This window comes from Sphaerodactylus townsendi, linkage group LG07 (genome assembly GCF_021028975.2).
Source record: "Sphaerodactylus townsendi isolate TG3544 linkage group LG07, MPM_Stown_v2.3, whole genome shotgun sequence".
Classification (NCBI taxonomy): Eukaryota; Metazoa; Chordata; class Lepidosauria; order Squamata; family Sphaerodactylidae; genus Sphaerodactylus; species Sphaerodactylus townsendi.
Window position 1 is genome coordinate 93,190,890 of NC_059431.1, and position 21,347 is coordinate 93,212,236.

Below are 21,347 nucleotides of genomic sequence, written 5' to 3' on the forward strand. Positions count from 1 at the left end.
CTTGATGACACCACCTAACTTTGGTAAAGTTTGGTTCAGGGGGGGCAAAGTTATGAATCCACAAAAGGGGTGCCCCATCCCCCATTGTTTCCAATGAGAACTAACAGGAGGTAGGGGCTAAGCCTTTGAGGGACCATAGCTTTGAACCCTCTGAACCAAACTTCACCAAATGTGGGTGGTATCATCAGAAAAGTCTCTGGATGGTATTCTGAAATTTTGGTGCCACTAGCTTTAAAATTGCACTCCTTACAGGCACCCCAAAAATGTGCCCAGATTCCTCTTGCCTTAGAAGTTTCCTTTGCTCCATTGTAGCCAATGGGGAATTACTGAGTTTGTAAGCAGGCTGCACATTTTTGAAGATAGAGGCACCAAACTTTCAAGGTGGTCCCAGGAAGCCCTCCTGGTAATAGTATCCAGACTTGGTGAAATTTCATTCTGGGGGTTCAATTTTATGGGCCCCCAAAAGGCTTATTTTGCTCTCCGCTCCTGCACATAAAGCCTGCTGGCTGAATTCTCTCTGAACTCTCTCAACACGCCACCCCCTCCCCACCCCCAGAAGCAAAGTTCATCAAGCCTGCTGGATAAAGCATTATTACCAGGATAGCCTCCTGAGCCACCCTTGGAAAGTCTGGCATCTCTATCTTCAAAAATGTGCAGCCAGTGCTTACACACTCAGAAATTCTCCAGAATCTGCCAGACTCCCCTCAGCAAGTTCTATGGTGGGGAAAAATAATTTTTCTCAGCATAGACTTCAATGGATCTTGCCACATGCCTTTCAGCTGGCTCCTTGTGGTGCAGAGGTTCTTACCAATGGGGAGCACCTCTGGTGGGGGTCTTGCTCCTCGGTAGGCACTTTATTTCCTAGCAGGACTGCTGGTTGAGTCTCCTGAAAGTGGAACTTTCAGCAAAATTTCCTAAAGTTTGCTTTGGGAGGGGCAAATGTTGTAGGCACCCAGTTGAAGGTGAACCTTTGAGCTGTGGTGTTGGAGAAGACTTTTACGCATACCATGGACAGCTAGAGTCACCAACAAAGCTGTCCTGGAGTGTATTAACCTGAAGAGATGTCCCTGGAGTGGGCAAGATCGATTAGACAGAAGCTGACCTATTTTGGACAATGCAGATGAGGGCAAATTCACTGGAAAAGAGATGCTACCTCGGAATGGTCAGTGGTGGGCCAGGAAACGGGTAGGGGCTAAATGACTCTGTTGGTTGGAAACCATTAAGAGGGACATGGGCATGGACATCACCCAATTGAAAGAAGTTGTGACAAACAGGGAAGCATGGAGGGGACTGGTTTACAGAGTATTCAAGGGTTGGACATGACTAAACGGATAACGAAGAGAGAACCCAGTATTATTAAGCTGTGCGGAGCTGGCCATGGCTTCTTTATTTTAAGTTAATAGAGAGTATTTTTAACTATGGCCGTTTTCGCATGCAGGCTGAAACGGGTGGTCGGGCGATTGTGCTACCGGGAATTCGGACATCGCTGGGACCGGCCTCGCATCGGATGGTGAATCGGGAAATACCGGGCAGCCGGGTGCCACTGGAGAGCCGGGCGACCAGCAACCTCTGGTGACAGTCCTCGGCCTCTGCTGCCGCTGGTGGCCTGGGGACGTTTCTGGTTCTGCACGCCTGCTCCAGCGGCGCAGGGAGTATGGTCCCTGTGCCTCCAGGCATCGGGCGACACTGCCGAGGCCCGGGACAAGGTGGGTGCCGGGTGGGGAGGGCGCAGGGAAGCCGCCGGCCGCTCACCTCGCAGCGTTTGCGCTTACGGGCGGCGCAAGCTTCAACAAGAGCACTTGCCTAAGCTCTGTGGAAACGCCAGCTCTCAAGGGCACGAGGGTAGGCTGCCAGGCGCTGCTGCCGCGCATGCAGCTGCACCTCCTGTAGGTCGATGCTGGCCTGGAGACGGCATTTTTGCCGTCTCCAGGCCGCCATTAATTGCCCATGCGGAAACTGTCTCAGTTAGATCGTTCAAGCATGGTTGTCTGAAGCAGCAAAGTCCATCTAGTACTCTGCTGAATAAACTGGCAGCGGGGCCTCCTTCTGAAGTATATTCTGACTGAGGGAGTCTGGTAGATCTCAGAGCTCGATATCAGGCTGTGAATTGACTTGTGGGATTACCTGACACCCATGAAAGCTCTGATCTGCAGCATTGGTATCCTGACTTAAACTACCTGCCATTGTTTCTTCTGTGACTGTGACAGCTCAGAAGATTGGGTGGATTCTATATACTCCTTCTGATAGCCTTTCAATATAAACACTACCTGAGGGGATAACATTGTTCCTGTAATTGCTAAGCAGCAGGTGTGTTGATGTTTGGAGGACAAGTAGGCTGTGGATTACATTTTGGAATAGTTCAGGTAGAACATCTTTTATGTGTATATCACCTCAGCATATGACTTGGGAAAGGTAGACCAAAGTAAGATTATGAAGAAATTGCCTGATGTGCTTTGGCTGTTCCTTACAGATTGGCCTTAAGGGGAGGTCAGTTATCAACTGTGTGGTATTTTTCTTCTGGGTTCCACAGAATTCAGTCATCCTGCAGGTTATTCAATCTCTAAGTAAAGCCCTTAGGAAAAGTCATAATTTTGGTACTGAATGCCATCAGTATACTGACAATATCCAGTTCTATATCTCTAAATACAAAACTCCTAGATATGAGATAAGTCTTGAGCTACTGCCTGACTGCTGTGGTTAAATTGCTGAGAGCGAGCAAATTGAAACTGAACCCTGACAAGATGGGGGTAATATTATTAGGAAAGACTGAGGGCTTGAAGGACACCATGCTTTTCACTTTTGATGGGGTTCAACTGACCATTGTTGAGAGGTCATACTGGACCCAGCATTACTGATGAAGAAGCATACTAATTCAGCTGCAAAAAAATATTATTCTAATTTATTTGATTCTAGAAGATGGTTCCCTCCTTTGACTTGGCTGATATAACTTCAGGATCCATGCCATGGTAACATTGAAAAAGAGACTCCTCTAACGCATGTTATGTGGACCTCCCCTCAAAATTAATTTTGAAACTCCAGATAGTGCAGAATTCTGGAAGTAGGTAATATATGAATGTTACACCCATTCTGCAGTCACTCCACAGGTTGCCCAATAGTTACTGGGTTCAGTTCAGCTACCACAAAGCCTTCATGGCTTTGGACCCTCGTATCTGCTGGATCGCTTCTCCTACTATGTTCCACCACAACAATTTTGCTCAACTGAACAGAACTTCTACAGATGCCAGTCTACAAATGGACAAGATCAATCACTGCCTGTATACCGGGATGTGCATTCTCTGTAGTGTCTCCCACTCTTAGAACTGGCCTGACTGGAGGGGCCAGAAAGATTCCCAACTCACCTGGATTTCTGCAAACTATGTAAAACAGAACTGTTCAGGAAGGCATTTTTTATACATATAAAGGAACAGAGATGCAATATAACATAATAGTTCAGGAAGGTGAATGGTACTGTAGAATATACTTCTATTATTATCTGTTTTTTTCAAGGTAGTGATAGACAGAAAATAAATGATTAATTTTATCTCAGTGGATTTTATTGTGATTTAGCTCATGGTCTCCATTTTGCTGTATTTTTGTCTAACAAAAATTGTATTCGTAAAAAAAATGAATACAAAGCTTTATAAATATCATCTGCAATTCTATAAACAAATCATGTAGACATTATTAAGTTCATTTCGCCATACTATTCAGAATAATAGTATGTTTATCAAACTTATTGAACTTCTCCCATATAACATATAGTTTAAATTACTCAATTTTACACATTCCTTATTGTTTCTCAACCACTCCTCTTTATTTGGAGTTATGTTCCTTTTCCAATCTTTAGCAAAATCTAATTTTGCAGAGATTATACCATTTAAATCAAATTTTGAGTATCCTTGTAAAGGAAGTCTACATAATTCAGCAAGAAACATCTAGATGAAAAAAGTAACTCTTTGCCTACTCCTTTAGAAACAGTTCGAGAAATTATTTTCCAATATTCTTACATTCTTTTACATCTTTTACATTATTTTGACATTTCCATAAGTATGTATAAAGACTGCCTCTATTGCTGCATATTTTTTATCTAGTTCTCACAAAATTATATACTTACATAATACCATTTCTTGCATTGTTTAATATGTTGTTTAATACTTATGCCTTCTGCTGTCCTTGTCCTATTGATCATTTTGATTTACATTATGCAACCCGCCTTGAATCGCAGTGAGAAAGACGAACTTATAAATAATGTAAATAAACTAATAGCCTGAGGATGGGTTATGGATATTTTTAGGCTGATTTATGCTGTTTTTATGCCAACTGCTTATTTTTAATTCTGGTGGTTTATCATTTCTATAGTTTTATGACATTATATTAGTTGTCAACTATCTCTGGAGTCAGCATAAATTCTCTAAATAAAGTAACATGCCCTGGAGCTGAAGGCAACATTTAGGATGGGAACTTTCTTCTAAGTGCCAGTGGCCTCAACTTCTGCTTCTGACAAGAATACCAGACAATGTCAAGTATAACATATATAACTTTAAATAAGTTTATATACTGATTAGATCTCAGCTATACAAATGTCCACATCAATTGCTGTGAATTCTAAACCATCACATTCCTTGGCAGAGTAATCCAGGGAAGGCTGGAAGGAAAGTAAGATTTAATTTGTTTAACATAAAAACTAGTCAGCATGTGATTAACCTAGGATGTGGAGAGGTAGCCAAGCTCAAAAGCCTTACATGGTGTTCTTGATTAAACAAGACAGGAATCAGGGGGTTGATTAATACTTGATAATACCACAAAGGCTGCTTAAACTCATCAATTTTCTAGCAATCTACCAGAAAAGGATACCAAGAGAATGCAAATCCCCATGTGGTTGCCCAGGATATTATTGTGAGTTTTTACTGGAAAAAAACATAATTTCCACTGAAGTACTGCTTCCATTTGATTCATTCAAATGTTGTGAAATTACAGAGATAGAAAATCATCAAGGCCAGAATGCTGCAAATATAGGAAGGTGAGAAAATAACAAGCAAAGGATCAATGACACAAATTCTCATGGCTGTAAGAAGCCCAAGGTCTCAAATCTGGAATATGTGCCATTATCGTCCAACAATTAATGTACCTTAACTACAAGTGTCCTGTTGTTTTTCTATGCTTCAGCACCAACATCACAGATGGCCAAAGGATGGTACTAAAGCGTTCAGCTTAGCAGCAGTGGGTGACAGAAAGGACCAGTAAGTTCCCACCCACAAAGCTGCTGATTCTGGCTTATTTCCTCATTCAGAGCACTAACCCACTTGAGTGTTTCTCTCTTTGCCTCCTGATCACCACTTCTGATAAAGGTTCCATGAAAGGAAGATTGTGTTTCCTAAAATGTCTTTGAAACACAGATTAAGTCAATTGAGATTGTAATGAAGAAGAAGCAGCGTTGGCTTTTATTCCCTCCTTTTTCTCTACCTTTAAAGAGTCTCAATGCAGCTTACAATCATCTTCCCTTTCCCTCCACACACGACCACACACCTTGTGAGGTAGGTGGGCTAAGAGAGTTCTGAAAGAACTGTGACTAGCCCAAAGTCACCAGCAGGTTTTACATGTAAAAATTGGGAAACAAACCTAGCTCAAGAGATTAGAGTCCAACACTCATGTGGAGGAGTCGGGAATCAAATCCTGTTCTCCAGATTAGACTCCTCCACTCCTAACCACTACACCTGGCTGGTTCAATGGAGTTAATAAAGGGGTTTCCCATGGAAAATGTAATGTACACTTAGACCATGTGTGTTTTTTCTAAGAAAATGAGAACCAAACAGTGGAGGGAATGGGATTCAGCAGGCTCGCACCACCACTTCGGCAGAACCGGTTGTTAAAATGGTGCTTGTATACAACCAGTTGTTAAATTGTTTGAATCCCACCACCGGAACCAGTTGTTAAATTATTTAAATCCCACCACTGGAACCAAACCACACTTTATAGCAAAGACATGGTTATAATTTACAATGGCTATTGAATTTAGTTCCCCCACGCATAAGGACAATTCGATGCACAGCTTATGAGTTATTGCAGGCTCTTGCAGCATTTTACAACCACTGTGTATGGTTATGGCAAATGGTGATGGCAAACTCATGGCATCCATTGGTTTCCCCTGATGTTTAGTTTGCCTCTTTTTAACCAATGGCTTATTACACAGACATATTATACATTATGTATACATTCCTTTGAGGTTTGATTCTCAGTTACATACATTTCCCCACTTAGGCAGTCACCCTGCCTTCAGATCAGAAAATTTCAGCAGTTTCCAAAAGCTCTTAAAGGGTGACTTTTCCTCTCCCTTCACGGGAAAAGCAAAGGAGATCAGCATGCATTTAGTTTTCTTTGGGGTTTGGTGCTCTTCCCTACTTTTGCCCATCTACACCACAGCTGTTCCTCTCACTCTTCAGGCCACCATTTCAGAAGGATCAGAAGGGTGATAGACCCAGTAAAAGTGACAAGAAATTGGCATAACCTAGCTGATTAGCCCTGGATCAAACATGGTTGTGGAAATAAAAGGCATCAGGCAGCCCCACCCAAATGGAGATTGCACAGAAACTACAAGGAATCAGGGGGCAGGCAAAATGGCTGATTAGATCAGCTAGGGACACTTCACAGAAGGAGAATCCCTGTGCAAACAAAAAAACCATGGAAAAACCCCACTGTGAAGGAAACAGCTGTGGGGTAAGTAATGCATGCATAAATGGACACAGTCAGGCTAGTTTTCGTGCTATTCACTCTCAGTGCAGGGTGGTGGAATATACAAAGGGAACATTGGGTTGAGCTAATCCAGAAGTAGCATAGATGTTCACCTTGTGAGAGATGAGCAGTACTGGGGATTTAACCACATAGAAAATCCACATTTGAAGCCACTAAGGCAGGCTGGGAAGAAGCCAGTGTACATCTAGACTTAATACATAGGCATCTTTAATACCCTGAAAAAATCCAAAAAATCAAAATAGTTGGGAAAGGTGTTTTGATGGGAAAGCTGTCTGTTATAACTGTTGCAGCTAACTGGAGCTAATGATATTTTTTAAACAATGTGATGAGTTATACAGACTGAATTTATACCTCCTCCAGTAGGCATAACAGCATGAGAAATAGAAACATTGCTTATTGAATGAATTTGACCCAGATAGGACAAAACATTTCTCCTCATTATCCTTAAATTTATGGAAATATTTGCTAAACATACCAGCCCTATTTATAATTGCATTAGCATTCAGACAATTGCAACTCCAGTTGCAAGCAATGTATTTGATTTCATTTGATTTATTGATTTTTATATACTGCCCCTTCCTATCTGGAACTGAATATTCTATTTCCAGCTTCCAACCAAAAGCTTCATTCCTATACATTCCTATACACAAACACATGCTAAACCAGATAAGATGAAACAGCAGTGAGGTTCCTCAGTTCCCACATGCACTGTGCCCTAACTAGTTCATGTGAAGCTTTTGTTCCTGTGCATTTCCCTGAACAGTAATGCTTTTGGCATTACATGGTCCATTGAGCATACTTGCAGGTTTCCCTCGGCAGACCAAACAGTGCACCCTGATGACTGCTTCAGGTCAGTAAAGGGGGGTGGGCTTAAGCCTTCTCCATGTATGCTACACTAGCAATCTGTGTGTGGGGGGGAGGGGGGATTAAAGAGAACCTATAACTTAGATGTGACTTTTACACAGGATATGAGATGAGAATCCCCAGTCCAAACCTGTGTTCTACAAAATGTGTGTGTGAGTGAGACCCTCCAATTTATGTCCTGGAATTTCTTAATATTTTCATTTTATGTAAAAACATTAAACAGCCACATCTTTTTCCTGATACAAATCCTGCCCCCAAGTTTTCACCATAGGGAACATTTTGCACTTTCTAAATGCTCCGTGGCTTAGCTGGGGAGCGTACCTGCTATGGGGCTTCTCACCCAGCTTTCAGTATGTATGTGTGTGTGTGTGTGTGTGTGTGTGTGTGTGTGTGTGTGTGTGCGTGTGTGTGTGTGTGTGTGTATTTATTTATTTATTTATTTATGTGTATATATACCACCCTTCCCAATAGGGCTCAGGGTGGCCAACATCATATAAAACAATTTTAAAAAAATGAAACAATACAACAACCACATTGATTAAAACTTTAGCAGCAAACACCAAAATGATAAAAGATGGCAATAAAAACCCCACTTTGCCCGGTTATTTCCTCCGCTCAAGTCAGAGCTGGGGCAGAAACAGGGCAGCCGCACTCAGCACCAGGGGAAGGGCAAAACTCCCAATTGAATCAGGGGATTCCCCTTGCCAACAGAGGGGCAATTTCGGCATGCAAAATCGGCCATAGACAGGCATTCTGACTTTCAGGTAAAATGAAAGCAGGGGTGTCTATATTTAAACAAAACCAGACTACATGTATCTTAATCTGGTTCTTGAAGCATTTTCTCAATTTCCAAACACAGGAAGTCAGCCAAACTGGCTAGACAATGCTGAAATCAATCAAGTTCGAGATTTGGTGCAGTTTTGAGTAAAAAAAATAGACCTATAATTGATAATCCCAGGACAGGAATAGTCACTCACATGTTGATCCACAGCTCCCTGGGTGAGTGAAAACTGAAATTGCCTGTAAAGGCCACACACTGCCAGGAGTTTTGCCAGAAACATCCTATAGCTGAAAGATACAATCCAACTTCATCCCAGTTGGCTGGGGCAGGGCGAGGGAGGGTATTGTATTGGAAATGCCTTGTGTCTTTACCTGTGAAACAGGGACTGAAGATGTACAAATGTATATTTCAATTAATTATTGGTGTGTTGCTTTGTCAAGACTTTTTTGTTCCTCTTGCTGCTTGGATGAGAACATCATGTTTTGTTTCTTCTGCTTGCACATTTTCTCCATTTTAATTTCTGCATTTTAAGCAATTCTTGCACCTTTTGTAAAGCTGAGAGGTTTTAAAAAAAGCTTCAGCATATGTGAAAAATGCAGTTACCTTGAAGCTATTTTTAGACCACGTCCTAGATGCACAGCTGTTTTCGCTTTTACAACCATGTTTTGTGTCCAAGACTTGGGCTAAAAATAGACCAACTTAACTGACTCTATGCAGGTTCTATTTTATATTATCAGTAAATTTAGAACTGTTGAGATCAAAACTAAATTTGTCCTGAACATTTTTATAAGAGCAGGAGGAAGCCAACACATGTAATAAGAACTTGTTGAAAGGTATATATAAACCATTTAGCAATAAATATTCCCCATTACAAAAACCTTTGAGATATGGTTATGTAACCATGGCTGTGTTCCAAAATCACTTCAAGCCAACATGCGCATGAACACTTTGCTGCCAGGCTTGTATATATACCTACCTTCTGTTTTCTGTCTTGTCCTGGACATAAACCTGGGCTGCTTCCACACAAAGATGATTCTCTGCGTAGCTCTTGTTGCTGCAGTGAATGCTACGACATTTGCAACAACAAAGGAGCAGCAGTGATGTAGGAGGTTAAGAGCTCATGTATCTAATCTGGAGGAACTGGGTTTGATTCCCGCCTGACCTGTGGAGGCTTATCTGGGGAATTCAGATTAGCCTGCACACTCCCACACACTCCAGCTGGGTGACCTTGGGCTAGTCGCAGCTTCTCAGAGTTCTCTCAGCCCCACCTACCTCACAAGGAGATTGTAAGCCCCTTTGAGTCTCCTGCAGGAGAGAAAGGGGGGATATAAATCCAAACTTCTTTTTCGTCTTCTTCTTCCACACAGATGTTTTCCCATCCCTCTCCTTAGCTCAATCCACCATGACTGCCATTTCCCTTGTGCCACCACAGAGGTTTCAAAGATTAAGATACATGGTTTTGTTTTTTAATGGGACTAGCTAGGAATTATTATTATTATTATTATTATTATTATTATTATTATTATTATTATTAGTATTAGTATTAGTATTAGTATTTTTATTATTATTATTATTATTATTATTATTATTATTATTATTATTAGTAGTAGTAGTAGTAGTAGTAGTAGTATTGGTATTGGTATTGGTATTAGTATGATACGGTTATTTTGTCAGCGCCAATTGTTTTATAGTGCTGTCCAAGGTCATTAGGCACTGCACCCAGTGTGCCGATTGTATACATAAATATGCGCACGCACACACACACACGTATGTATGCATGTGTGTGGATATATATAGATGGAAAGAAAATAGATAGATATACACATACATATACACAGACATACATATACACATACATATACATACACTTACAATACACACCCACAAGATGCCAAAAACAGCGAGGATGCATCCAAAACACCTGGAGGAGAACATTTGAACAAGACCTGAAGGCACTGAACATTGCTTGGGAAGAGGCCGAGACACTCGCTCAAGACGAGAATGACTGGAGAGCACCACGCACCCCTATCTATCTATCTATCTATCTATCTATCTATCTATCTATCTATCTATCTATCTATCTATCTATCTATCTATCTATCTATCTATCTATCTACCTACCTACCTACCTACCTACCTACCTACCTACCTACCTACCTACCTACCTACCTACCTACCTACCTACCTACCTACCTACCTACCTACCTACCTACCTACCTACCTGGAAGATGATGCTGAAGAGGGCAAAGCCTGCAAAAGTGTGCACCTTGCTGTCTACACAGTGCATAAAAGTACTGGGATTACAGCATTTTCAAAAAGATCATGGCAAACCAGATTTGGACAAGAGAAGAAGGAGGAGGAGGAGGAGAAGAGGAGGAGGAGGAGGAGGAGGAGGAGGAGTTTGTATTTATATCCCCCTTTCTCTCCTGCAGGAGACTCAAAGGGGCTTACAATCTCCTTGCCCTTCCCCCCTCACAACAAACACCCTGTGAGGTAGGTGGGGCTGAAAGAGCTCCAAGAAGCTGTGACTAGCCCAAGGTCACCCAGCTGGCATGTGTGGGAGTGTACAGACTAATCTGAATTCCCCAGATAAGCCTCCACAGCTCAGGTGGCAGAGCTGGGAATCAAACCCGGTTCCTTCAGATTAGATACACGGGCTCTTAACCTCCTACGCCACTGCGTAGCAGAGGGAAACATAGAAACTGGATGAATAGAAGATGATGCTATGTGCAGTTATGCATCAGCAAAACACTGCACAAACAAATCTTGATTGGCTTTCATGACATTGGATAATGCACTTCAGTAACCATTTGCTGTGTGAAAAGGAAAACTTTCTTACATATGATGGCTAAAGTGCAATCCAAGTACATTGAAAATGGACTATCCAATATGTGAAAGCAGCCAAATCACATGTAGTATAGCTTTAATGCTACTTTGTTTTTATTTTTATTTTGTTTGTTTTGCTGTGTTTGCATTGGTAAAATGAGTTAAGTTGCAAATGAACTGAAAAGATTGAAAATCAGCTAACTGTACATGATCCAATTTTGGAAGTAAGTTTAGAAATGATTCTACTTACGGTAGAATTAGGGAGGAGTGGAGTGCAAAACAGGGAGAAGTTCTGGAACAATAAATGAATGGAATGAAGGAAATCCTCTCATCTCAATTCAGAGATCTCATTCGTTAAAATGACCAGCTTTAGAGGGCTGTTTAAGAAAATGCGGTTAAAATAGCTCTTATATACGTTAACTGTCAGTGACATTTGCTGAATGCTATTTTATGTATGAAATAGAAATTCAGAGGACTCTGAAAGAGCTATAACTGAAATAATAGCTGTTAACACCTGCTTATGTAGCAATTCTTGAAATATTTTATTATAGATACATGTTATAGATATCATTAGTACAAACATTCAATTACTGATTGCCAGGTAGTATGTGGGCAGACAAATAGTACATGAAATATTTCCATTTTATATATAGGAATTCCAGCATTTTCACATTTACATAGGCATTTATATGCGTTCATTAGTTCTGCCACTCAACAACATCAGGAAGGAAAGTTCTTGAACAAGCTCCGAAGATCATAAATCATAGAAGAATCCATGGAGTAAAAGGAAACTCTGGTCTATCAGAGTCTTCTCACATGGACGTTTCCCCACAGTTTGGATACTGAAGTGTACTGGGCTTTTTTTCTCCTCACTTTCTCATTTTTAATGTTTTATCTTGCCACAGTTTCATAATTTCTTCAGATTTTCGTAAACTGGATCAAAGGTGGCTTAAAATAAAGAAATGTTGAGGAGAAAGACCACTTTTTTGTGTGGAGAAACACTGGCTGCAGCTCAGCACACAAACTGCAGGAAAATCTCCATGTGAAAAGAACCCAGGGTAGCATAGTCCAGGTTAGGCTACCCCATTTATGAAGTCACTAGTCATCAAGGTCTAATGTGGTTGAAGCATCTTCCTTTGGCATCAGTCAGAGCAGATCCCTTCTTTGCTGGGAGCCAAATATCTTTACTCTAGTGGTGCCAATCTCCAGGCTGTGGCTGAAGATCTCCTGGGATTACAACTGATCTCCAGATGACAGAGATCAGTTCCCCTGGAGAAAACTTTGGAGGGTGGACTCTATGGCATTAGATCTTGCTGACGTCACTCCCTTCTCCAAACCCTGCCCTCCCCAGCCCCTGTCTCCTAAACCTCCAGGTATTTCTTACGGAGTTGGCAATCAAGTTTTACCCATTTCCTTCCTCAAGTCTTTTAAAGGCCCCAGTGAGTCCTCTGACATGCCAAATGGCCTCATTCTACCCAATAGTTCTATGGGGTGTGGTGAAACCTGTGAGGGTCCAATAGTGACTTCGAGCAATCTTTTCCCTATAATTCCCCATCCTTACCCTCAGGGTGCAGCTTCCCAACAACTGGTTGACAGAGGGCAGGCTGTGAAAGGACAGCTATGACTCCCTAACTCTGAAAAAGGGCCAGCCACCATTGCTCAGATCACTGAAGTGTGGGCCTTTACAGGAGGCATTTGTGGCTCCAGTGACCTGGTAGATGCTAGGCTTGACAATGTGGAGTACCATCCACAATATGAGGATATACATATCTTAGAGGATGGTTACAAAATGGTGTACTGATTAAAGTGTCAGAATAGGCTCAGGGCATGCACATAGGTAAGGGGGGGTTCTCGGATTTGAACCCCCACATTCATGTCTGAAGCTCCGCCCACCAGTTTGTGGGTTTTTAAAACGTTTTAGTGCTTTTTTGGTTTGTGGCCTGCAGGGGGCGCATTGTTTGAGCTAGCAGCACCAAACTTTCAGGGATTGTTTGGGGGATTCTCCTGATGATACTACCCAGGTTTGGCTTAGTTTGGTTCAAAGGGTCCAAAGGTATGGACTCCCAAAGGGGGTACCCCCATCCTCCATTGTTTCCAATAGGAACTAATAGAAGATGGGGACTACACCGTTGAGGGTCCATAACTTTGGACATGCTGAACCAAAATTCACCAAACTTGGGAGGGATCATTGGGAGAGTCTCTTATTGATGCCACCCACATTTTGTGAAGTTTGGTCCAGGGAGTCCAAAGCTATGGACTCCCAAAGGGGGTGCCCCCATCCCCCATTGTTTCCAATGGGAGCTTAGGAGATGGGGCTACACCTTTGAGGGTCCATAACTTTGGACCCCCTGAACCAAACTTCACCAAACCTGGGTGGTATCATTAGGAGAGACTCCTAAAGATACCCTGAAAGTTTGGTGCTTCTAGCTTAACAGTTGCACCCCTGACAGCAGGCACCCCCCACATTTCCCCAGATTTTCCTTTTAAAACCAACCCCTTTGGCATGGATTTAAAGGGAGAATCTGAGGTCCTCAGTTTAGAAGAAGAGTTTGGATTTATATCCCCCCTTTCTCTCCTGTAGGAGACTCAAAGGGGCTTACAATCTCCTTGCCCTTGCTCCCTCACAACAAACACCCTGTGAGGTGGGTGGGGCTGAGAGAGCTCCAAAAAGCTGTGACTAGCCCAAGGTCACCCAGCTGGCGTGTGTGGGAGTGTACAGGCTAATCTGAATTCCCCAAATAAGCCTCCACAGCTCAAGTGGCAGAGCAGGGAATCAAACCTGGTTCCTCCAGATTAGAATGCACCTGCTCTTAACCACTACGCCACATTGAAAGTGATGCTGTTTCAAGGTGGGGGATAATCCACCCCCAAACAGCATCACTTTCAATATTGTTTAACTAGGGACCCCAGATTTTCCCTTTAAGGTGGATCTAGTTTAAACACCATTGAATGTGATGCTGTTTGGGGGTGGATTCCTGCATCACAGCGGCTGCCCTAGGGGGGCGCAAAACTCAGATTTTGCACCAGGCTCCATTTTCCCTCTATGCCTCAGCCCAGAGGGGAGGGGCAGGGGAGGGCAGGGCAGGGGAGTCTGCCATCCCTGACCTCGGAGAGCTGCTTTTATAAGTGCTAGGTCAGGGGCGGGGCTTGGGGAGGCGTGGCCATGCCCTGGGTCGGGTGGGGGTGTGGCCCCACCCTGAACCCGCCCATAAAAAATCTATACCTACGTCCCTGGCTCAGGGAGGCCCTGATTAAAATCCCCATTTGCCCCATATTGTCTGTTTCTATATGCAGATGTTAACTTTATGCTTTGACACTTTATTAAATCTTACATTTTATTGGTGATTATATTTATTGCTTGTACCTGTGGTGAAGTAGGTTTGTGACATTGTATTTTTCCACTCCACTTCTTGACTTTTGTAATAATATCTCCGTTCTGCCACGAAAACTTGCTGAGTGGACCAGTCTCTTATTTAAAACTCAGACCACTGTGGGCTAAGTTAGGCTAAGAGAGAGAATCAATTAGCATATAATTATATCAATATTATTTTAATTTCATAAACTACAGTAGTCCTTAAAACACATATTTGAATTCTCTTTCTTTATCTCCTACTTGCTATTTATACATTCTTCCTGGAAAAATAGCTTTTAAGTAAAGTCAGGGATAGCGCAGCATTATCTTCTGCTATTTCAGAAGTTCATTTTCTGTTCAAACCCATGGTCTGAAAGTGCAGTCAATGTTTGTGCACTATCACAGGAAAAGAACAATTTAATGAAAATGTTGGACATTAAAAGATTTGTCATATTAAATTACTGTTGTTCAGTAAAGTTCAGCCAGTGTTCACCTAATTGCATTTCTACAACCTTTTTAATAACTATAATTTTTACTGCAGCTTTTAATAAATGAGAGCATGGTTTGTGCCTGTTTGCTTAGCATTAAGCTTCTCCTTCCAAAATAATTTCATAGAATAAGGCTCATTCTGTACATGCAGAATAATGCACTTTCAAACTGCTTTCAGTGCTCTTTGAAGCTGTGCGGAATGGCAAAATCCACTTGCAAACAGTTGTGAAAGTGGTTTGAAAACGCATTATTTTGCGTGTGCAGAACCGGCCTAAGATACTGGTAAAAAAGCTTATAGGCAACAAATTGTGAGCATGGATCAGTGGATTCTATAACTTCTACACCAATAAGTTTTGGCAGGCTCAGGGAAAAAATATTTAAACCAAAATCTATTTTTCCTTTTTTCTTTTTCATTCCAGATTGCAGAATTCAGAATGGATTATTAAGTCTGCTGTATTCAGAAACTTTCCACTAGAACCTGAAAACAGCAAGAAAATGTGAGAGCACTAAAAATAATGTACTTCCCTCTCTCCCCGCCCAGTCACGTCACAGAACTGTCATGTCATTGAAGCATTGATACTACCCAAATACTTCTAGGTTTGTTTCTTGATAGTTTGATTTGACTGATTAATACCGAAATGCAGGAAAATGAACTTTCAATCCACTTTCACAATTGTTTGCAAGTGAATTTTGCTATTTTGCACAGCAAAATCCAGCTGCAAAGTGCACTGAAAGTATATTGAAAGTGCATTATTCTGCATGTGCAGAAGCGGCCTGACAGTTGAAACAGCTAACAGATAGATAGCTGAACAGGCATTTTAATAACTGAGTGAGACAAAAGATATGACGGAACTCTTTTCCGTCAGTACATCTTCAAGGTCGCTTCTCTGGTATTCCACAAAATGAGCGTTGCTGTCGATTTTGTCCTGATACAACTGATGCACTTTCTCATATTCTGCTTCATTGGTCAAAATATAACAACATCAGAACCGATTTGAGAACTGTGTTACCAACAGGATTTATGCTCCTTTCTGATAAAATAAAAATGGCTAAGCTTCTAAATAACTCTAATGTTGAAATCTCTGAAGCTGTTGCTATATTTTACTCTGTGTACTGCAAGCTGAGCAATAATGATCTTTGTATTGTATTTGAAATTCTTGGCACTGGTTTTATGCCTAATAAAGGTTTTGGATTTAAAAGAATGATTTTGAGATGTTCTACTTTCCAGGTGCTCCAGTCATATCATCTGTTGAAGAACCCCTACACATTTGGTATAGATACCCAGTAGCACATAGGATTCTGGGACATTACCTCCCATGACTCACCCTCATGCCCTGAAACCAGCCAACTGTGCACTTCAGCAATCCCACACATGAATTCAAGGTGACCTAGAACACACACAATTACTATTACTGCCCTTTGCAGGGAAAGATTGGAACTGGTGGGCAATCTATACTTCAGAAATAGCTATCTGTTATTACTGATCTCTTTGATTGCTAGTTGTTAGAGGAATCCAAGGTTCCCCAGAATACAGTTTGAAAACCATTGGTCTTCACAGCTGTAGGTGTAAAGTAAAACAATATGGAACAGCCTCCTAGACATAATGCCCAAAATAAAGCCAGTAGGAATGTGACATTGACACTGGATATGTGGAGATTAGATATTGTTCCAGTAGATTATAGGACTATTTGCAGAACTGGTTAGCTGACCTTGACTCAATATTATATCTAGTGCTGTGCTGAGCTCTGCAGTTTTTGAAAAAGGTAATAAATCTGTTCCTGTCAGTCTTATCAGGAGGAAGAATTGCTAGCCCTTACAAAGGAGGACTGTAACTATGTTACTATTGTTAAACAAGCATAACTTTATCAAACTAATATGTGCTTTCTCCTTCAAAAATAATGTGGAAAAGAGCAATCTGTCTTTTTCACTTGAAGGCTAACAGGGCAGGGGGTCCCTTTGGAATGGTGAAATTGTGGGAGGGGGAGTGAAGTCCCCTCTTCTACCCCACTCCAAATCAGATCTCTTCCTGGTTTCTATTAGGGTTTCTTAAATGATGGGAGGATCTGGTCATGGATTTCTTCCCAACCTATTAGAAAAACAACCCTGGGTAGTTTAGAAGAATCTTTGCAAGTCAGACACACAGTTTATGAAATACGGATGTTGAAAGCAATAAAATCCTGGTAAGGGCAATATGGAGAGCACAATAACATCGTATCACTGTGGCTCAGTAGTAGAGCATTTTCTTTGTATTCTGAAGGCAGCAGGTTCAATCCCTGGCACCTCCAGTTAAAAAATTCAAGTAGCAAGTGATGTGAAATCCTCCATCTGAGATCCTGCACAGTTACTGCAGTCTGAGTAGACAATATTGACCTTGATGAACATGGTAAAAGTCACATTTGTTTATTCCTCAGTAGAGGGATAAATGAATATTGATGCTATAAATACATAACAGAAAATTTCTATGACCATTTGTGCACTGTGATCTGTTCCTCAGCAAGGGTACAATACTTTTGGTCAGATTCCGCAGCAAGGGTACAATACTTTTGGTCAGATTCTTGATAGTGCACATCTTTTCTCCATTCCTGAACTCACCACGCCACAGATGAGAGAATCCCTGCAATTTCTAAAAGCAGGGAAAGTGCAACTGTGCACGGAAAGGGAAGCAGATGGTGTGTATTACTCCCTCTTTGAATTTTCTTTCTCCTCCCTGCCTCTCCCTTCCTTGTTCTGCCATTTGAGATCATTTGGAAGGGTTTCTTTTATTTATTTATTTTTCAAGTCTAAAAGTGTATTGGTGCAGCGAAGGAACATGCCAGCAAAGCAATGCAGAAGTAATTTTAAAAAACCCCAAAGAAGTCAACAAACAAATGAACAAGCAAAAAAAGTGGTTGGCAGTGCAAACAATAAAGCAGCAAGCAGGCAGTAGTTCCACCAGTTCCATCATTACATTAAGAGCAATCTGAGGGGCATTTTTTAACCATTAACAGTGAAGTGTTAAGTGCACAAAAGGCCTATGATTCTATATAGGCACATTTTAAGTATAGGTGGAAAATATATGTTTTTGAAAGTATTTTAAAAAAACTTTTATCCACATTGAAAGTTCTCCGACTGTGAATACTATTTGGTGTCTTTATAAATTTGGATTTTATTCTCCCCAAGTATGGGATAATGAAACTAGCTAAAAAACCTGTGTAGTTAATCCCTTATTTATTGCTCCCGCATGCAAGAAAAAGAATCTTTGCCAGATGGCTGATCTTGGATGTTTAAAACAAATATAAATCAGATAGGCTACAGGATGCCTAAGAGTCTAGACTCGCTTTCCTGTCTACAACAATTAGGAATGCAGACAGATCAAAACTTAGAATCAATACCATTGAACAGAAGCTTAGAACAAGAAGGAAATTCTATTATCATTATTATTGTTATTAAAGATAAGGCAAGTACATTCCTGTAATAAAATGTTGAAAAAGCAATGGGGAAAAAAAATCACAGGATTAAAGAAGATCTAGCAAAAGTTAAGCGCTCTAAGTCCTATTGATTAAATTTCAAGTACATGCTTAATATTTCCATGGAATCAATGTGATGGGAAAGTGTCTTAACTTTCATTGGCTCAAGCACTACAAAAATAGATGGGAACAATATTCACAAACTTGCCAGGTTTCCATTTTGGAAATATAGCCTAAGGCCCATTATGCATGGAATGTTTTCCTTGTTGCTTTTCACTGAGCAGTGGACTATAGCGGAGTCTCCTCACATTTCTCTGTTTACATGTGAGGAGGTACCCCGATGCCTGCTGCACAGCTTGCCTGCCCCCACTTCCAGGTTGCTCCCAGTCATTGCAAGATTGCCAGCTTTGTTTTTAAAGCCCTTAAATGTTATATCAATATTTCTGCACTATATTGATACTTTTGTATTATATCAATATTTTTTGTGTTTTTTGCAAAAGCTGGACATAAATCCTCTGGAAATGCCTGTGAGGAGTGTGGTGGGGGAAAGACCAGAAGGAGTGTAAACCCCGAACAAGGGAAAACATCAGGGTTTCCCAACTGTCACTAACTGTGGGGGTTTTGGGATCTATGGTGTCTTAACCCAAAGTGCATCAGTACAGAAACCTCTGCCCTGAAGGAGATGTTCCTTCACTGTGGGGCACAGCATCAGTGTGTAATCAGCCTAATTTTTCTCTCCAATCTTTCTAGAATCACTCAGGTTTTCACCCAAAAAGGTTAGAAAATGAGGGTGAAAGAGGGAGACTCTTTTAAGGGTGGAAGAGCAAAAGAAGGGCAGAAGGCTCCAGTGAAGCAAACTGGCATTTATTCATTAGTTGGTTTTCCAAACTATATACAATCATTGCAATTTGATGGCAAATTATGAGACCCACAATTTATTGGAAGTTCAGAATAGCTCTGAATTGCACTGCAAGAAAACAAGAACTGGGTGTGTTCTAATTATCTGGCTAATCAGATTACTTTCCTTTCTGCTCCATCTTTCTTTTCTCTCTGTACGCTGCTTTTCCTTTCTGCATATAGATATCTAGTCTTCTCAGCAACAGACTACAATCTAAATGTGAGCACAGTCTTTTCCATTTGGTAAATTTGGGGTTCAGGTTTTAAAAACAAGGAAATTTTGGGTACAGCCGAATAAAGCTGACAACCAATAGCTTTATATGGCTTTTTACCAATGAAGTTCAGATTTCTAGAAGCCAAACCTGAATACTTACAGATAAAAAATGATGTTCTCTTCCCTCAACCTGGTAACCATTTTCCAAGTCCACATGGACTTGAAAAATGGCAGAGGGGTAGGAGGAAGCTTTATCTGAATGCTGGACTTCAATCCAACATTTAGTTGAAAGTTTGCACTACCTGCTACAGTTTCCCAAGTCTACGTAGACCTGAGAAACTGTGGTGGGACAGAATCAACTGAATGCTGGACTAGAGAATCAATAGAATGCTGGATTGGAGTTCTGCACTCCTTGACATAGTTTCTCAAGTCTATGTGAGAAACCATGGCAAGGAGCTCTCTTCAACTGAATGCTGGACTGGATGAATACCACCAACTGATGACTACCACCAATTATGCAGAGACAAAAATTGCCTGGACATTTTAATCTGGTTTATTTTGAATGGTGCATGACTTCACCATAATCAATATAGTCCAAACAAGCCAGCAAACTGTGAGCACGTCAGTGATGGCTATCCAGTCAGCAGCCACACTGAATGCTGCTAAATGCACAGATGCACAAACACCTAAAATAAAAGACTGCGAACAACAGATTTTTCCAAGTTTTGTCATTTGCTTTAATTATCCAAACAAATAGGATTTCAGGAGTTTCTTTCTTGATCCATTTAAAAACAGATGCACATCCTTGCTATAAATTACAACAAAGGCATCTTTCTTATTCCTTATTCCACATCAGCTTGTACATTTATTGATGAAGAACGAGTCCTTTTAATGAAAAAATCCATTATTAATTTGAAGATATTTTCCTCTCTTGTACATATTTTCTCTGTGGTAGTCTCAGTGTAATACTGTAATAAGGATTAGAGGTTATAAATACATTAGCAAGCAATACAGTTCTCTGCAGAGTTACTCCAATTGAAACCCACTGGGTTCAGTAGACCTTGCATGAAGTAACTCTACATACAATTTCACAAAGTATTATTCATAGTATAAGTGTGCATGCACATGAAAGCTTATACCAAGAATAAAGTGCTGTTCTTAGAGGTGCCAATAGACTCGAACATTTTTCTTCTGCTTCAGACTGACACACCTAAACCTTTTTTTTCCACAGTATGTCAGCAGTGCCCTCACTTCCAAGCAAAAATATAACAGGCACTGTATTGTCGAAGGCTTTCACGGCCAGAATCACTTGGGTGCTGTGTGGTTTCCGGGGTGTATGGCCGTGTTCTAGCAGCATTCTCTCCTGACGTTTCGCCTGACGTTTCATCTAACAGACGATCCTCTGAAGATGCCAGCCACAGATGCAGGTGAAACGTCAGGAGAGAATGCTGCTAGAACACGGCCATACAGCCCGGAAACCGCACAGCACCCAAATAACAGGCACTGTCGTGATCCCTGAGATGTAATGGTGTTTTGAAGATCATCAGGAGTCTTCTGGTGCTCCGACAGCCATGGACTTTCCCAAGGAAGAAGGCTATAAAATGCCCCAAGAAGTCAGCAAGAGCAGACACGCATTTCCACAAAGAGAAATCCATTTGCTCAACCTGCTGGGGCAGATAGCTGCTGTAAAACAAGAGTTGGGTATTAGATGTGTGGCAGATGCCCTTT